Raw genomic sequence first — 19,475 nt, forward strand, 5'->3', positions numbered from 1 at the left:
AATAATATATTTGATCTCCCTCACAATCAATGTTGACATAGAAAGCACCACAGTAAAGCACTAAAATTAAATTGAAATTAATTTGTTGTTTTTGGAGTACAGGAAACTGAAATAGAGCCTAATTCATGATGGGCAAATACTCTTTCACTGAACTATGTCACCAGCCTTACGTTATTTTATTTAAATATAATAGCAAGCAAGCAAAGCCCTACCCATAAATGTAAGTGGAGACATTAGCGGAAAAAATAATAGCTTAGTTTTATTTGCTTATGTATTTATTTGAGGAGGGACTGAGGACTAAATAAGAACTTTTGAGGCAAGTATCTTACCCCTAAGCTGCAACTTCATGAAATAGTTCTAAAAAGAAATTTGAAGATGTAATTCTAACATTTAGATACTAACGTGTTAGATTCTTCTAACAGGATGAGGACTTTTTAAAACTTGTATGATGGTACAGTAATAATTGTGACATCTGATTGTTTTGTTTTTTATGAAACTTTATCTTAAAATTTCTTCTACACATTCCTTGTGGTTTTCATACAGCTGTTGTCTACACACCATGTGAATTTTGATCTGTAGTGAGCAGCATGTTTCTGCCTTTTAGTTGCGTTCTCTGTGTAAGTTTCTGTGTGCGAGTACATTGGGTGGTGGGGAGGATGTTGGGAGCCTCCCTCCCAAGCCTCATATCTTGCTGGGGATGGGGTGGTGATCCTCAGGAGGTGAAGGGTGAATCTGGACAGTGCTAGCTTGCAAGCACTGGCTTAAAATTTTCCAGAGACTGACCTCGTGGGGTACTTTTCTTACACATTTAAACACAGCAGAACTTGTAACCTGTGACCTTTACAATACGAGTGAATTCTGTTGGCTGATAAGCAGAGCTCATGTAATTGACAAACCTGGTTTTGTCAATGCTATTCTAAGCTGTGCTTCCTATGTGTGTGTGTGTGTGGGGGGGGGTTCACCTACACTTTCATACACATGCATGTGGAGGCCAGAAATTTATGTCAGGTATCTCCTCATTCACTCTTCAAGGTATTTTTGAAACAAATGCTCTCTGACCTGGGAGCTAATAGATTTTTGCAGCCAATCTTTTTCTTTAATAAAAAAGAGAAATAGAAGCATTATTTATTTTTGGAAATTCTCCCCATTAATTGTACACAAATGAAAACTAAAGGCGTCCCAAAATATTTGACAATAAGTGAATAAATAAGTACTAAGGGAAACATAGCATATTCATATTATTGGTACCTACTGATATTGATTTTTATTTTAATAATACATCGTTAATTTTTGAAGTTGGAGGAGGAGGAGTGTCTATGTGAAGTCTAAAAGCTGAGGTCAGATTAGCTTTCTCTCTTCCTGGTTCTAATTTATGAGGCTGTAGACTTTTTTTGAAGAAAGGCAATTTGCCCTCTGCTTTTACAGATGAGCCAGCATCAAGATCCAGTCTGTGTCTCATGAGCTTCTATTCTATAGACTCACTGGCACTTCAGACAAAACTTTCAAGTCAACCCTGACCTTTCCCTTTTTGACTCCCTGGCCATTGATGTCTGCACCACTGAAGGCCAAAGACAAACCTAAGACTTTGGACATCATATTTAGAATTTGGATACTTGAGAGATAATCATGAAAAGAAGTACATGACAAAATAGAAAATTGTGTAAAATTATACTTAGATTCAGTAAAAGAGTGGAATATCTGTTTTTATCTGTGTGAGAAATCTTAAGAACTTCATCCTGCCAATCAAGTTGTATTTGCATATTCAATTATAGTTTTTAGACTTTTTTTAATTAAAAAAAAAAACTGCTCCTAAGAGGCTTCTACTTTGCTGAAAATTATACCACCAAGATATGAAAAGTGCCAGACAGTTGTTTAAGTTCTATAACAATCTGTCTGGGATCCTACACAGCATACCAGATGGCCCAAACCATTTTTCCTCCTGGTTTTATTTTTGTTGCATTAGTTATGATTTCTAACTTGCTGCTGTGTACAAATCTTAAAACTATGCCCTTTATCTGTCTTCTTCATCTTCATTAATTTCATTTTTAACACGATAGTGCTAAGAGCCAATACAGTATAATATTTGGCTGAAGACTATTAAAAATTTAAATTTAATGTGTATTGACACCATTTTGGAATTCAATTTAATTTTACAACTTGAATTTTCTATTAAAAAAAGATTATCTTTCTATGAGATGGATTTTGTAGTAGTTTGATTATCATACCACTTCTTTCGAAGGGCAGTTTTGCTTTTGAATTTCTTTTGCGTGTTTCTGTGGTATGTGTGTATGTGTGTGTATGTGTGTTTGTAGTCACTATGGCTTATATGTAGATAACAGAGGACCACAGTGTGGAGTCAGTTCACTTTTTTAACCTTATGTCAGTTCCAGGTATTAAACTCAGGCTGACAGACTTTAGTGTTATAGGCAGTTACATCCTGAGCTATTCCTGCTTTTCAATTTCTAGTGTCACTTATAATTTGCCACATTAAAAAAGGACAGGTAAAAAATAAATTGAAATATAAGAAAGAAATACAGAGAAACATTTTTATTATTGATTTTAATAGATAGATATAATATCCCCATATTTAGATCAAACATGGTGGAGAAGAAAGGATTGAAAAGTGTTTGAGCATTAGACCAATGCACTAGGCAATGTGTGTGTGTTAAAGTTATTTATAAAACTCTGTTTGTTTCTCACTTTTTCTCTTAACCTGTCTAGCCTCTTCACCCAGCTATTATACCAATAGTTGAGACTATTGTATTATTTTAATAATAAGCTTTACAATGCAATAACTGAACACTTGTTACTCTATTCTTAACCCTCTATACTCTAATCTGGTTTTCTCCTAGCATACATCCCTAGCAATACTTACAATTTGTAGTTTTCCTGATCTAGTTCCTTCCTCCTCCCATCTCTTGGACCTTTCTAGTGGCTCAATTACCTTACTTCCTCTTCTAACTCCTCCTTCTCTGGATGGCAGGAAGTCCAGCCTTATTTTTTTTCCCCTGCTCAGTGATTGACTGTAAGCTGCTTTATTAGCATTAATAGAGGAGCTGTGTTTATTATACAACATTGAGACAGGAGATTCTCATAGTAAGGATTGTGATCAGGTAGATATAGGGGTACAGAAATCAGCATTTGAATTACACAACCTTATGCCTACACTCACACACACACACACACACATTTGTTGCAACTTTTGTTGTTCTGTTAATAATTAAAAGTTTTGAATGGAATAAAGATCCATATATTATAGTTCTCTATGCAAGTTTTCAATCATTTCTATGAATGGCAGTAAAGAATTTAGTATGGCAAGTCTCATTTTGCTCACTAATTGATACAATATTTGATGGGTAAGTAAGAAGGGCATTACTAGGAGATGGTAGCAATCTTAACTGCAATATTTCATAGCAGTCACATGGATAAGTCAGTGTTAGAAAAGTACACTGATTAAATGATAAGAAACCTTTCATGAGTAACTTCAGTAAGCCCAAAGAATTTGTCTCCAACATAAAGCAAGTGATGCTTTTCCATCACGGTTTATCTTCAATCCTTCAATAGGTGTATTCATTAATCATGTCATGTAATTTATAATTATATGCAGTTAAGGAGCTGCATATGTTTGTGGTGGAGACTTTTGGTGGAAAGACAAGATTCAAATATTTTATTAAAACCTGTGCCTACTGATAATTTCTCACAGGTGTGTGACATCAAGATCTATTGATGCAAGTTTGTGTCTTTTTGTTTTCTTCTAGTCATGGGAAATTTGAGATTATTTACTTATGACACTAGACTAGTTTCTTATTTGCATATTTAATAGTGAGAATGAAACATTTATTATCATCCATAGTGGATCATAGAGCAGGTAAAACATCACCAAGAGAACTTCCTATCAAAATGTGTTGCTTGTTAGAATGATAGGATAGCTTTCATTTTTTATTATATCAAGGTTTTAAAATATATTAGCTCATAAATATGTAACCAATTTTGAAGAGATTTATTATACTTTTAAATCTAATTAAGATATTCCAGTGCTAATAAGAAAATCTACATATCATCTATATTTGAAACAATTTATTTCATGTAGTACTTTAATGAGCATATTGCCATGTCTAACAGGAAAACCTCTATAGTAGAATCCTTTAAATGATTTTCATTAGCCTTAAAATATGAAGAAATACTTTGTGCTACTCAAGCCAAAAACTACTTTCTACATAATTTTGCCTTTTAGTCTATAATGAAGGGATTCAAAGGAATCATACTATACAATGATTGTAGAACAGAAACATAAATTTATGAAATTATATAATGGTAGAGATTACAAAAGTGTATCCATAAACTTATATGATCAAAGTAAGAAACAGGTCCACATGTCAGGTGTGTCAGAAGACTCTATCAATAGAAATTCAAAATGCAACAATCATTAGCTCTACCACTTCCAAGAATACAAAAGAACAGTTCTGAGCCATTTTTACATAAATATAATCTTAAACAAATAAATTATTGTTATGTTAGACTACATGCACATGGATTGCTACTACACAGAAAACTGTTACCTACGCTATGAAAAGGTGTGATTTTTACATGGATGGAACACTTCAGCTTCATGACTTAACAAATGAGCACTTTAACTTTCATGTCTGGCCAAAAGAGTCTCATGGCAGCATCGTTTAGAATGTGGACACAGGTTAAATTTGGGCTCCTCTTTATTGTCTTGATTAAATTCTTGTGGCAGAATAAAACTGAGTTTAATGATCTGATCAGGTGATTTTACCAGGTAAGAGAGTCAATGTAGAACACTTTCTTCCTTGCTGTATTATGTTAATGGCTTTGGAAATGTGAGTCTGTCGTAGGGAATATTCCTCCACTTTATACATTTACACATTTAAGTTTAATCTCACACAACTATATCATTAATTCCTCAGTCTGTCTCTGCATTTTAAAGAGATAATCTCCAGGGTTTTCAGCTGTCATAGCGTTGAGACACTAATGTATTTTGACATTACTTTGGGAGAAAGTGCTTCACATCTGCTATTTAAAAAACTGTTCATGTTTCTCACTGCGTTTGACAGTCCTTGGCAGAGTTTGTTAAATCATAATGTTTATTTAAACATTTTTGATGCATGAATTGGGTTTTGTCCACATCATTTAAATTTAAAAAATCTGTCTTAAAGGTTACCAAAAAAAAAAAAAAACCCTCATAAGTTATTCATCTACATAGTAAGCTTTGACACTTGAATTTAATTCTTTTAACACACGGCACATGGTAAAGGTTATAATTGTGGAATTCTTAGAACCATGGATAAAAATGAGAGAAAAATGTGTCTTTATGGATGGCATTTAATTCTGGGCAGCATCAAAGCAGAACCCTCTTCATGCCTTGTCTAAGTTTTTGCCATATATATGTAGGTAACTTAGCATGGCTGGAGTAATACATAACACTGACCTTAGTTACTTAAAAAAATACAGCCTTCGTGTCTTGCGAATAATCTCCAGAGGATTATCAAGAGTTTGCAGTGAGCTTTCTTGTTTACAATTAAGATGTCTGAAGGTCCAAACTCCTTTATGTAATCCTAGGACAGAGTCTGTTTTCTTGTATTTTCTAGTTTCTAGAGGGATCTACCTGCTTTATCTTATGTCCTTCTGAGACAATGGTGTTGGGCTAAATAATTCTTTTTTATTTTTAATTAATTAATTTTTTATTTATTATAATGTATTCACTTTGTATCCCAGCTGTAGCCCCCTTCCCCATCCCCTCCCAATCTCACCCTCCCTCTTTTATCTCCTTTCATGTCCCTCCCCAAGTCCACTGAGAGGGGTGGCCCTCCTCCCCTTCCATCTGACCCTGGCCTATCAGGTCTCATCAGGACTGGCTGCATTGTCTTCCTCTGTGGCCTGGTAAAGCTGCTCCCAACCCCTCAGGGGGAGGTGATCAGAGAGCCTGCCACTGAGCTTATGCCAGAGAAAGTCCCTGCTCCCCTTATTAGAGACCACATTTTGAGGCTGAGTCTATGGGCTACATTTGAGCAGGGTTTTAGGTCTTCTCCATGCATTGGGATATCATTCCCTTCAGGGCCTCAAGGGCTCAGTTTTTATTACTCTGTTGGTCTCTGTTTGGAGCTTCTGTTCCCTCCAGGTCTTTCTATCTCCCCCTTCTTTCATAAGATTACCTGCACTCTGCCCAAAGTTTGGGATGAGGGAGAAAACAGGGAACAATAGGAGCCTACCACAGAGGGCCTCTGAAAGGCTCTACCCTGCAGGGTATGGAGGCAGATGCTGAGACTTATAGCCAAACTTTGGGCAGAATGCAGGGAATCTTATGAAAGAAGTGGGAGATAGTAAGACCTGGAGAGGACAGCAACTCCACAATGAGAGCAACAGATCCAAAAAGTCTGGGCACAGGGATATTTTCTGAGATCGTAAGACCTGGAGAGGTTTTTAACACTTTTAATCACTGGTTAACTTTCATATATAATGCAGTATGAAAAATTAGGTTTCAGAGTTCCTGTAATGATAAAGCTAAAGGTATTGTCATACTGTTTAGATTTCTGGCATCTGTGTAAATACAGTTTGTTAATCATATTCCTGCTATTTATTTCTACCTCATTTTCTAGAATAATGTGCCTTTCAGGCTCATAGATTGTTGGATCTTTACCTACTCTCCAGTTTCCTCCTGTCTCAAGTCAGACTAAAAAGGCTTTCTACTGTACCAGGACTGCCCCTTATAGCAGCCAAGAGATGCTTCAAGGCAGGATGTATAGCTGTAGGATGAAAATATCTGCTACCATATTTAGAGAATTTGAGAGTATAATGACATTAAGACTTTGATGGCATGAGAAAGATCAAATAGAAATGTGAATCCTGAGCCTATCCCAAGTACATTGTATTTATTTTGTCTTATTATCTACTTTCATATATTTCTGTGACAGTCAAAGCCATATTTAGACATTTTTCTATCTGGATTCCTAATTCTGCCTTATGTTAATCCTAGATCACCAGAGAAAACCACTTACATCACTTTGGGCCAAATTTAAAACAAGCTTTATTAAATATTAAATACTGAACATGAGATAACCTTTGGTCAAGGCCATTCTAAATGTCTCATTGCCCAGGTTTTGACTAGCCTTTCAGACTTCCTGAGCCCTAGAAACAGCACTTTAATATCAGCTGAAATGATTTACAGAAGAAAACACATCGTCCCTTGCTACCCTAACAGGCTGAAATGCGAAGTGAAAATAAAATTTTCTGGCATAAGGAACAAATGGCCACCTATAGCCAACTAACATGCCAGAAAGATGAGCACAGGTTAGTCAATTGGAAGATTCGGTAACTAAAATAGTTCTGCAATACGCTAGGACACTTAACCTTCATACAAAACAAAACTGTGTTATGTGGCTCAGAAGAAATTATTATTTCTATACAAACCATTCAGGTTTATAATCTGGCTCTACTCAAAACGTTACAAAAATGGGACCTGAGAACAAATAAATGACTAATTCCTGTCCACTTCTTGGTTCCTTCTAGATACACCTCTGATGGTTATTAGATCAAAAAACAAAACAAAAAAAAAACAAAATATCCAACATAGAGTCAGACTTCACTGAACATACAACTCCAGGGGGAAATGTTAGGTACAAGACTAATTGGTAAGCCCCTCCTGCCCAGGGACCAGCTAACTTTCTAGAATGCTACAAGTGCTGGTTCTTGAGAAATAACAAAGCTTCAGGGAAAAGTACGGTGGCCTCAAGGTTTGTCCTCATAAACCACTGCCACACTTAGCTCTGGGCCATTCTCAGCTTGGAAATCCTCATGGAGGAGCGTATGGTAGTTCACTGGATCATAGTGACCATTGAGGAGCCTCTGGTAGGCCTCAGCATGACAAACGTGGCTCTGGCAGGTCTTTTCCTTCCCCTATTCCCGCCTTTCTTGCTAAAAGACAGATTACAGTCCTAAAGCTACTCACCAACGTCCATTTTCTTATTTTGCTACTTCCTCCTTTTGGGTTGACAAACAAGGTCCAGCCATCAAAGAACCAAAGCCCAACAATCAGAAGCCCCCTTTTGGCTGCCCTAATTAACATGCCCAGTCAAAATGAAGCACCTCATCCTAATACAGGGTTTTCCTTTTTATCTTTATAAAATGTCATTTGCATATGAGCAACACATGTCTCTTCTCTACCCAGAGGCAGTCCTTTGTCATTCAGGGACTAAAATATCTCTTCACCCTCTCCCTTGTTTCTTTCCCATTCGTTCGCTTCCTTGATCTCTGACTTTGTCTGGGACAAATAAATCACCTTTGTGCTCAGACCTCGGTCTTGGGGTGTCCTGTGCGCTATAATCTTTCAACCATCTCCCTCCTACACCCTGCTGTCTGGAATTTCCATCCAAGTATTGAAAAACTAAGAAATGAGAAATTCCAGTATAAAGGGAGTGTTGATATATTGAAACTTTAAACAGATTCTTGTGATGTTTCCCCTGCAGGCTTTACAGCAGGCAGGGGAAAAAAAGAGCAGGATGAGGTAAGAATGAAAGTCAGCTCAGCCCGCTTTTATTGTAACTGGCACTGGACCAGTACCTCTAGAGTCTGGCCCGTATCATTTACTTTAGCCATATTTAAACACAGAGGAATTTTGCAAAAACATATTCAGGTAACAATTACCACAGTCCCGAGTGCACAACAATTTAAGACATATTTATACTGAGATTATTTAAAAAGTACCTCTGGTGTCTTTCACAAGAATGAGTTCTGTTGACTCTGAAATAGTGCCCAAGATTTAGTGTCCAAGGAGATTAACTGAGATAAACATAATGCCTGGGAGCATCAGGATTGGCGTGGCCCTAAGATAAATTAGCAGTTACTTAGGCTGTTTAAAAGCACGAGTGACATCACTAATAAGAATGGGTTTTATGACCTCAAATTAATGCTCAAGGTTTAATCTTTCAAAAAATTGCTCTTTTATGTTTAGAAGATCAGATCTTCTAATTAAAATGTATCATCAATCCAACAATAAGACCTATACTTAGTCAAAACTTCAGGAGTCAAAGGGTAATTGTGCCTACTGTGAAATAAGTGTTTGGGAAATTAACTTTTACGTGGTGTTTTATAAATTCATTCACGCTAAGTATATGACCTTTTCTTCTTGTTTTCTTTGGACCCAAAGCTGTATGCCTCAAGTGACAAAGTACTATAAGAAAAAATGTCTTGTAATTTTTTAGTAGCTGCTCAGACTATGGCAAAAGAAAGAATATGATATATCTACTCTATGAAAAGCCACTGAAGTAGTAATTTTTAGATATTGCTCTTGTGGTCTCAAATATAATGTGGGCTGCAAAAAATAAAATAAAATATAAAAAATAATTCGCATGTGTATCTAGGGAGGAATCTGCCAGCTGATGCATCAGAATTCCATGAAACAAAATTGGTTCCGTCTTTAAAAAACTGGATGTTGTTTGCTGAATTTTTGCCTCTTAGTCTATTTTTATAAAAGTTTAAAATTTATTAACATATGCTACCAATATATCCACCAATAGTTTTATATATTATAGACGAGTCCAATTTAAATGAAATTGATATTCTTATTATAATTTAGGTTTGAAATCTTGATTACTCTTTTGAACTCTTATTTGAACAACACTTTCAGAAAAATTTTAATAAATTGTTATTTTATAAATCAAACTTTTCCAAAGTATTAACTACAGGTAGTGAAACAGTTTCCTCTGAAATTGGAACATTACATCTTTCATGGATGCTCTTTAAGCAGGAAGGTGCTTCTCTGATAGAATTTCACTAATTAATTATATGAAGGTGATAGGATTGTACTCCAAAGAATATATAGTCTATAGCTTTAATCTATATGTTGTATTCTTTTTCCTTCTAAAGATTTATTATTATTGTAATTATTGTATATGTGTGTATAAATCTGTATTAGCAGATGTACATGAGTGTGGGTACCTCTGAAGGCCAGAAGAGGGGCTATGATCCATTGGAGCAGGAGTCAGAGGCTATTACAAGCCTCTTGATATGGGTTTGGAGAACACAAGATCTTATGAAAGAGCAGCAAATACTTGTAACTACTGGGACATCTCTCCCAGACCCATCCTTTCTTCCTTAATACCTCCTATGAATATAAGATAGTCTGGTAAAACTATTTTAATTTTATTTACACTTGGGCCTTTTGACTTCATTCTTGCAATTAAAATATGAACTATTGTTTAACAGAAATCAGCGTATATATCCATATCATATATGCAATATATATATATAGTTAATGAATTAAGAAGGTATTAAAAGCTTATGGTGAAACCATTCTGAGCTTTATAAACTCTAGCCCAAATGAAATAATGTATTAATAAAGTCACTGCTCATTGATTGACTTCTTGTAATATTAAATAAATTTATTCCTGTACTTAAACATATTAAGGTTGGCCTAGTATTAGACTTGACCTACAATGTAAGTTCCTATATGAACAGACACTGCAGTGTTAGAGAATACAGGTAGAAAGACATCATGTCCTTGGTAAAAGTCCTAGTATTGTACCTACATCAGATAGCATCTTCCTTGCTAACACATAGAATTGTTTAAGATATTATTTAAGTCATTGGTGTCTTGGCACTTTTTTCTATGGAAACACTGAGCATAACAATGGTTAGAAAATGATTAATAATACTGAGTTTTTGCCAACTCTAAACTTCTAGAATTATTTTTTCAGAATCATATTTTATGTATAAGTTCAGTTTGTAAATTCTTGTGATATTTCTAAATTCAAGAATTCTATTTGAATATTAAGAACTAAAACTGAGCCTAAAATAGTCAATTAGGTTTGAATAATTAGCATTTGTTTAATGTCTAAAATTGTTAGCCTGTTTTGATGATTAGACAATAACCAAACTGTATGAAGTTGTATTGTTGGTACCTAGTAGAAATGTTTTAATAATTAATATTCATATAAAAGTCATTTTGAAGTTATATAAGAAGTGAACAAATAATGTATTTTAAAAGAAGTATTGAATCTTTAGTGGAACACTGTATCTCATATCAGGATCATTCATAGGTGATTACCTATGAATCATATTGTGCAGTGAGGAATTCAGAAGGCATTTTAAAATTCTGTTTTGATTATGTGTTTTAAGAAAATTTAAATAAAACCCAATAGATTTACATATCAATGTATATCTACAGTGATGGAAGTTTGTTTCTTCAGCTTCTATAGTCAGCGGACTCAGATGCCTGTAAATTCTCCCCACACAGCACTAGTGGAGTCCTGAGAACCACATTGCCTTAGCAGTTCTTTTAAAGTTCAAGCCCACAATGAATTCTCATTACTTTTTATAATTTCATATATGTATACAATGAAATAGAATTGTTTTTTTTTCTACCCTTATTTTCCCCTTACAATTCTCCTCTCCCCCAGATCTGCTCCTTCTATTTATTTCCCTCCATAGAAAAGCAGGTCTCCTAGATGTAGCAACCAAACATGCTGTAACAAGTTATGATAAGTAGACACATAACCCTGTATCGAGGCTGAACAAGAGAGCCCAACAGAACAGAAAGGGTCCGGAATGTGAGCAAAAGAGTCTGAGACAACCACCATTCCTACGGACCCATACAGGCTTCCTGGTTGTTTCTTTAATCTCTGTCAGCTGCTATGAGCCCTGGTTAGTTGATTCTGTGGGCTGTGTTCTGGTGGTATCCTTGACCCCTCTGCCTCCTGCAATCCTTTCTTCCCCTCTTCCATAGGGTTCCCCTGAGCTCCACCTAGGTCTCTGCATCGCCCCATCGGTTGCTGGATGCAGCTGCTCTGGTGATGACTGGGTTAGGTTTTGGCCTGTGACTATAGCAGAGTATCACTAAGAATCACTCCCTTTTTGGCCAGTTTCTTTTTGTTGTTGTTGTATTCTAGATTTCTTGCTATTCAGTCTCTGGTTCCTGGCCATGCAGGTAATCTTATGAATGAGCTTCCTCTCTTGGCATGGGTGTCAAAGTTGGACCAGTCATTAGTTAGCTACTTTCATAAATTCTGCACCATCATTACCCAAGTACATCTTGCAGGCAGAAAGAGTTACAGGTCAAAGGTTTTATGGATGGACTGATGTCCCATTCTCACTACTGAAAGCCTGGCCTTGTTACAGGAGATGGTCAATTCAGGTTCCACATTCCCCATTGCTGGAAGTCTGGTCTATGGTCACTTTCGTAGATTCTAGCAACGTTCCATTGCACTAGGCTTCTATATCACACCAAAATGTACCCCACTTCCGTTCATCTCTCCCAGTACTCTCTCCTTCCATTTCCCACTCCTACATGATCCTTACTGTTCTCAACCCCTCTGGTCCACAGTCCAGTTTTTTGTTTTTGTTTTTGTTTTTTATTACTAATTTTTCTAATGCTGTGGCTAAGTACCTAGTAAGGAGTAACCGATGGAGGAGTGGCTTATTTTGTTTCTTATTTTAGGGATTAGATTCTTATGTGACAGAGACAAGGTCAATCATCTCCTGTTAGTTAATCCTCTTAAAATGCATTATTACAAAAATACAGGTTTCTCTAATGCTTTACATGTGCCTTAATCTATTCAATCTGACAATCAAAATAAACCATCACATCTACTAAGCATACTACTGCTATACAGAAAAAGTTGACTTTAAGATATCCTTTTTTTGTTCCTTTTTTTAAGATTAGCTACTTTAAGATTAAAGTAACAATGGAAGATTAGCTAGTCACATAAACACCTTTTCCATGAGGTGTACAAATGTAGGATTAACCTCATAGTTGAAACAGGTCTGTAAGATGACCAGTCTCAAAGTTCTGAGAATTAAATGACTCATGGAATATAATGTCATTTCAGGACCACACTACAATAGATTTGTATTGAGCTAGAAGTTTAAGGATCTAGAAAACATAGGCTTCTTTATATTTATTTTATTTTTTCTTTCTAACTTCCCCTAAATTATCTAAATTATCTTCTGACATATTTCAATACCCATTCATGTTTAAAGTTTTGGAGAGATCAGGGATATAAGGCACATACCTAAACATAGTAAAGGCAGTATACAACAAGCCTATAGCCAACATCAAACTAAACGGAGACAAACTTAAAACAATCTCACTGAAATCTGGGACAAGGCAAGGCTGCCCACTTTCTCCATATCTCCTCAACATATAACTTGAAGTCCTAGGCAGCACAATAAAACAACTAAAGGAGATAAGAGGATACAAATCGGAAAGGAAGAAGTCAAAGTATCACTATTTGCAGATGAGATGATAGTATACATGAGTGACCCCAAAAATTCTACCAGAGAACTCCTTCAGCTGATAAACACCTTCAGCAAAGTTCCTGGATACAAAATTAACTAAAAAAAAGTCAATATCTTTCCTGTATACAAAAGACAAATGGTCTGAGAAAGAAATTAAGGAAACAACACCCTTTACAATAGCCACAAATAATGTAAAGTACCTTGGTGTGACTCTAACCAAGCAATTGAAAGACCTGTATGGAAAAAACAAAAACAAAAACAAAACCCTTCAAGTCTCTGAAGAAAGAAATTGAAGAAGAAACCAGAAGATGGAAAGATGCTCATGGATGGGGAGGATTAATATAGTGAAAATGGCCATCCTGCCAAAAGCAATCTACAGATTCAATATAATTCCCATCAAATTCCCAGCACAGTCTCAGAAAAGACCCCTGTGCCCAGGTATTTTGGTTCTATTGCTATCCTTGTGGAGCTCCTGTCCTCTACAGGTCTTACTATCTTCCCCTTCTTTCCTCAGATTCCCTGTACTCTGCCCAAAGTTTGTTTATGAGTCTCAGTATTTGCTTTGATACAATGCTAGATAGAGTCTTTCAGAGTCCCTTTATGGTAGGCTCCTGTCCTGTTTCCTGTTTTCTCTTTTTTTCTAATGTCTGTCCAGTTTGCTGCCTTGCCAGGCCACTGAGGACAGTGCAGCCAATTCTGATGAGACTGGATAAGCTAGGATCAGATGGAAGGGGAAGAGATCCTCCACTATCTGTGGACTTGGAAAGGGACATAGGAGGAGATGAGAGATGCAAGTTGGGATTGGGAGGGGAGAAGTGAGGGGACTACAGCAGGGATACAAAGTGAATAAACTAATTAATATAAATAAAATAAAAATTAAAAACACCCAACACAATTCTTTACAGACATTGAGAGAACAATTCTCAATTTCTTATGGGAAAACAGAAACCTGGAATAGATAAAACAACCCTGTTCAATAAAAGATCTGGAAGTATCTCCATCCCTGATCTCAAGCTGTACTACAGAGCAATAGTAATAAAAACATCATGGTACTGTTGGATCAATGGAATTGAATCAAAGACCCAGAAATAACGTTACACACTTACAGATACTTGATATTTGACAAAGAAACCAAAACCATACAATAGAAAAAATATAGCATCCTCAAATTTATTATTATGTATTTTCCCCTATATTTAGTTTCATAAATAATGGAAAAAACATGAAAAATGGGAGAAGGAGACAAACCATAGAAGAGTTCAAGTGAATGACATAGTACCAGGTAAGATATGGGCTCGAGATGCTAATCATATACAGAGTGGAAAAAGGAGAGGATAGGAAGAAGAAAGGCAGACATAAAAATATATATATAGAGAGAGGGAATGGAATGAAGAAAGGCAGCTATCCACAAAATGCCAATGGTTGTGTCATTAAAGTAGCATCATTGGTAATCATATGTAGCTGTATATGATTTTAGTTAAAAAAAAAAGGCAGAAAGAAGATACAGAAGATAAAGTGAAAACATATCTTAAAATATATTTCCATATTTTGGAGGGGCCAACAATATCATTTCTTATATTTAATGTTCAAAACATTTGACATGCAAAAAAAATGTCCAGCATGGTTAATACTGGGGAAGTGGCATTATTTAACTTGAAACTTACTATTGTTTTGTTAAATTGGTAAGCTAATAAAATGGACAATTATGAAGCACTTTGGGACACCAGAAAGCCTTACATAACTCTGAAAAGCTTTCAAGTAAATCTCTGTCAATTGAATCTCAGAGCTCTAATTATTTTTATGAATTCTACTATAGAACAAATCATTCTTTCAAGTTCATGAGTCATATTTTTCCCAACAGTTCTAATTGCTTGAAGCTGCTGTGAGTTTACTATGTCATAAGCTCTGTGGATTAGACTTGGTAAAGCATTTTCTTTTGTTTTGTTTTTAATTTTTTAGTTTTTATTTTTATTAATTACAATTTATTCACTTTGTATCCCAGCTGTAGCACCTCCCCCATCTCCTCTCAATCCCACCCTCCCTACCTCTTTTCTCCTATACCCTTCCCCCAGTCCAATGACAGAGTAGGTCCTCCTCTCCTTCCATCTGACCTTAGTCTATCAGGTCTCATCAGGACTGGCTTCTTTGTCTTCCTCTGTGGACTTGTAAGGCTGCTCCCCGCTCAGGTGGAAGTGATCAAAGAGCCAGCCCATGTGTTCATGTCAGAGACAGTCCCTGTTCCTATTATTGGGAAACCCTCTTGGACACTGAGCTGCCATGGGCTACTTCTGTGCGGTGGTTCTAAGTTATCTCCGTGCATGGTCCTTGTTTGGAATATCTGTCTCAGAAAAGACTGCTGGCCCCAGATTTTTTTGGTTCTGTGTTCTCTTTGTGGAGCTCCTATTCCCTCCAGGTCTTTCTATCCCCACCTTATATCATAAGATTCCCTGCACTCTGCAAAAAGTTTGGCTATGAATCTCAGCATATGTTTTGATACCCTACTGGGTAGAGCCTTTCAGAGGCCCTCTGTGATAGGCTCCTATTCTGTTCCCTGTTTTCTCCCTCTTCTGATGTCCATCTCGTTTGCCTTTCAGAATGAAGATTGAGCATCTTAGCAGGGTCCTTCTTCTTGATTAGCTTCCTTAGATATACAGATTTTAGTATGATTAAGCTATATTATATGTCTAATATCCACTTAAAGTGAGTATATACCATGTGTGTCTTTCTGCTGGGATAAGTCACTCAGGATGATCATTTCTAGATCCCATCATTTGCTTACAAATTTCATGATTTATTTGTTTTTAATTGCTGAATAGTACTCCATTGTGTAAATGTACCACGATTTCTGTATCCATTCCTCCACTGAGGGACATCTAGGTAATTTCCAGTTTCTGGCTATTACAAATAAAGCTACTATGAACACAGTTGAGCAAATGTCCTTGTTGTATACTTGAGCATCATTTGGATATATGCCTAAGAAAGGTGTAGCTGGATTTTTTTAAGTAGCACTATTCCTAATTGTCTGAGAAAACGCCAGATTGATTTCCAAAATGGTTGTACAAGTTTACATTCCCACCAGCAATTGAGTAGGGTTCCTCTTTCTCCACATCCTCTCCAGCATGTATTGTTACTTAATTTTCTTAGACGCTGAGAAAGCATTTGATAAAATCCAACATTCATTTATGTTTAAAGTTCTGGAGTGATCAGGGATACAAGGCACTTACCTAAACATAGTAAAGACATTATACAGCAAGCCCATAGCCAACATCAAACTAAATGGAGAGAAACTTAAATAAATCCCACTGAAATCAGGGATAACGCAATGGCTCTCTCCATACCTCTTTAACATAGTACTTGAAGTCCTTGCTAGAGCAATAAGACAACTAAAGGAGATCAAGGGGATTCAGTTCAGAAAGGAAGAAGTCAAAGTATCAGATGATATGATAGTATACATGAGTACACGAGTGACCCCAAAAATTCTACCAGAAAACTCCTACAGCTGATAAATACCTTCAGCCATGTGGCTGGATACAAAATTAACTCAAAAAAAGAAAAAAAAGTCAATAGCCCTCCTGTATACAAAAGACAAAAGGGTGGAGAAAGAAATTAGGGAAACAACACCCTTCATAATAGCCACATAGGACATAAAGTAGCTTGACGTAACTCTTACCAAAGAAGTTTTTTCATGAAAAAAACTTTCAGTCTCTGAAGAAAGAAATATAAGAAGATATCAGAAGACAGAAAGATCTCCCATGCTCATGGCTTGGAAAATGGACATCTTACCAAAAGCAATCTACAGATTCAATGCAATTCCCATCAAAATACCAACACAATTCTTTACAGACCTGGAAAGAAAAAATTCTCAACTTCATATGAAATACAAGAAACCCAGAATTGCTAAAACAATCCTCTACAATTAAAGACCTTCTGGAGGTATCTCCATCCCTGATCTCACGGTGCACTATAGAGCAACAGTAATAAAAACTGCATAGTACTGGCATAGAAACAGAATGGTGGATCAATGGAATCGAATAGAAGACCCGGAAATAAACCCACACACTTCTGGACACCTGGATTCTCTTTCTTTTTTCATATTTTTTATTATTACAATTTATTCACTTTTTATTCCAGCTGTAGCCCCCTCCCTAGTCCCCTTTCAACCCCCCTTCTTCCCTCTTCACCTCCCATGCCCCTCCCCCACTCCTCCTCCCCTGAAATGGAAAGTTCTCTACTATAGCTTTTTATAAGCATGATGTCTACAACGAATGAGCCTGTTTTGAGACAAGGTTTTGCTACAAAGCCCAGACAGCCTTTAACTAACACTTCTGCCTCGATACCTGATTTTTGACAAAGATGCCAAAACCATACAATGGACAAAAGATAGCATCTTCCGGTGCTGGTCTAACCGGATGTCTACATGTAGAAGAATGCAAATAGATCCATACTTACCACCCTGCACAAAACTAAGATCCAAGTGGATCAAAGACCTCGATATAAAATTGGTTAAGCCTTTTTAAAGATGTGTAAACTAAACAAATTAGTATCCATATTAATCATCAATAAATTGTATTTCTGATTATATTTACCACAAAGTTTCAGAATTGTTTATCTTTATTTTTTTAAGTTACAAGCATATTTTGTTCACTAAGGAAAAAGACAGTCTGTCTCACAGTCTGTTTATGCCTATGTTTACTTCTCACAGTCTGCTAAAGGCTTTCTTTACAACAAATTAGGAGTGGATAGTTTCAACCAAACAATGTGAATTCATCTTGATTTTGCTAGAACATCATGGTTTTAGGGACAACTACTATACAGAATAATTTTAGACAAAAAGGTAGCAAGTGCATAAAAAGAAAGCATGGTTTTACTTCTTTTTTTCATGAAGATAAACATAAGAGGACACTAGAAAAAGAATCTTTTTAAAGGGGGACAGCCTACCAAAGGAAAGAGGGGTTAGGGAAAAGTGAGGCCGAGTGGCAGATCTAAGAGAGAACACAGGAAATTATTCAAGCCTGATAGGGGAAAATCTGGATTTTTCTTTTTTTATGAAATGCTTTAAGAGGGTACACTGTGGAGGAAGAGAGATGAAGATGTAACAAACAAGACAAAATTAAATTTAAGAAAAACTTTACATGTTGCATCACAAACATGGGGCTGTTTAAGGTGATCTATTAAACTGAATAGATAAAAATGAATTTTTGCTTTTTTATTAAAAAGTTTTTTTCATTCAATAGATTTTAATTAAAATTGCTCCTCTCTCAATTCCTCTGAGATCCTTCCTAGCTCTCCTAGGAATCACTATCATTTGTTTCTCCTTACAAAACAAGTAAGCATCTAAAGAAAAAAAAGTAAAATCATATAAAATAAAAAAAATAAAGTAGGTACAAACAAACAGTAAACAAAACTCAAACAAACAGAAAAATGAAATTAAAAGTGTGAGAAAAACATAGAGATACAGAGACATCCCTGTCCATACACAAAAGAATTCCATTAAAAACTCAAAGCAGAAAGCTAAAATATGTATACAATGGATCTGTAAGTTTAAAAAATTACCAGGCAAAACATTACTAGATGAAGAGCCTCCGAAGACCTCACTGAGTTCATTTTGTGTTGTCCTTTTACTGCTGGGTAGGGGGTCTATCCTTAGGAGTGGGTTGGGTCTCCAGTAAGTCTGCTTGGAAGAGAACCATCTTTTCATTTGCTAGTGAGGTATCTTCTGGGATAGGGATGTGGATGGAGTTTGTGTCCGCTTCTCCTGTCAGCACTGGGACCTCATCAGGCACAGACTGTGTAGCCCATTCGCATGTTGCTGCAGTTGTGATTTCATGTGAACCTCAGTTCTGCTGTGCCTAGAAGGGCTTATTTTCTGGCGCCCGCTATCCTCTTTGGCTCTAATAATCTTTCTGACTCCTATTCCTCAGGTTCCCTGCGCCGTGATAGAAAGGATATGATGGAGACATCCCACTTTGTACTGAGTGTTCCAAGGTCTCTCACTCTGCAAATTACCTTTTAATAATAATAATAATAATAATGATAATAATAATAATAATAATAATTTAACACTCTAAAAGACCAAGGGCTGTTTAAAAAGCCAATTTCTTAACTTTAGGCTAATGAAAATCAGAAACGATAAATACTGTATTATCTCAAAAGAAAATAACAGGACACTGTTATAGTCAGATCAAAGCAAGGCAAAAATGAATAACTAATACAGATCCTGTAGC

Source organism: Meriones unguiculatus, chromosome 18 (genome assembly GCF_030254825.1).
Source record: "Meriones unguiculatus strain TT.TT164.6M chromosome 18, Bangor_MerUng_6.1, whole genome shotgun sequence".
Lineage (NCBI taxonomy): Eukaryota > Metazoa > Chordata > Mammalia > Rodentia > Muridae > Meriones > Meriones unguiculatus.